Here is a 575-nt window from a genome sequence, read left to right on the forward strand (position 1 = left end):
TCTTTTATCCTTTTATCTATCTTCTCATTAAATTTTTCCTAAATTTAAAGGGGAATTGGGGTTTTTTTCCCGTTTCCCTCTTTCCCCCCTTTTTTTAATCTACCTCTCTCTCCTTTCGAAATCAGGTTCTTTTTTTTTCTTAATCCCCTCTCCCTTAATTTTTGTTCTTCCCTCCCCTTTTTAAGTTTTCTCTTTCTCCCCGTTTATCTATTTTCTTTTCGCTTCAAAATTTTTATCCCTTTTTCCCTCTTTACCCCCTTTTTTTTCGCCCCCTTTTTCTTCTTGGGTTTTCCTTTGCGCTTTCCTTTCCCCTTTTCGTTTTTCGGTTTTTTTTTTTTAAATGTTTTTTAAAACCCTTTCCCCCTTTAACCCTTTTTTCTTCCCCTTTTTATGTTCCCTAATTTTTTCTCCGTTTTTTTTTTTTTATCAAAAAAACCCCTCCTTTCCCTTTTTCCCCCTCCTCCCCCTTTTTTTTCCCGGGGTTTCCCCCTCCTTCCCCCTTTACCCCGTTTCTTCTTTTTTCGTTTTCCCCTCTTTTTTTTCCCTTTCCTTAAACTCTCCCTTCTTTCCCCGAA

Source organism: Penaeus monodon, chromosome 30 (assembly GCF_015228065.2).
Source record: "Penaeus monodon isolate SGIC_2016 chromosome 30, NSTDA_Pmon_1, whole genome shotgun sequence".
Classification (NCBI taxonomy): Eukaryota; Metazoa; Arthropoda; class Malacostraca; order Decapoda; family Penaeidae; genus Penaeus; species Penaeus monodon.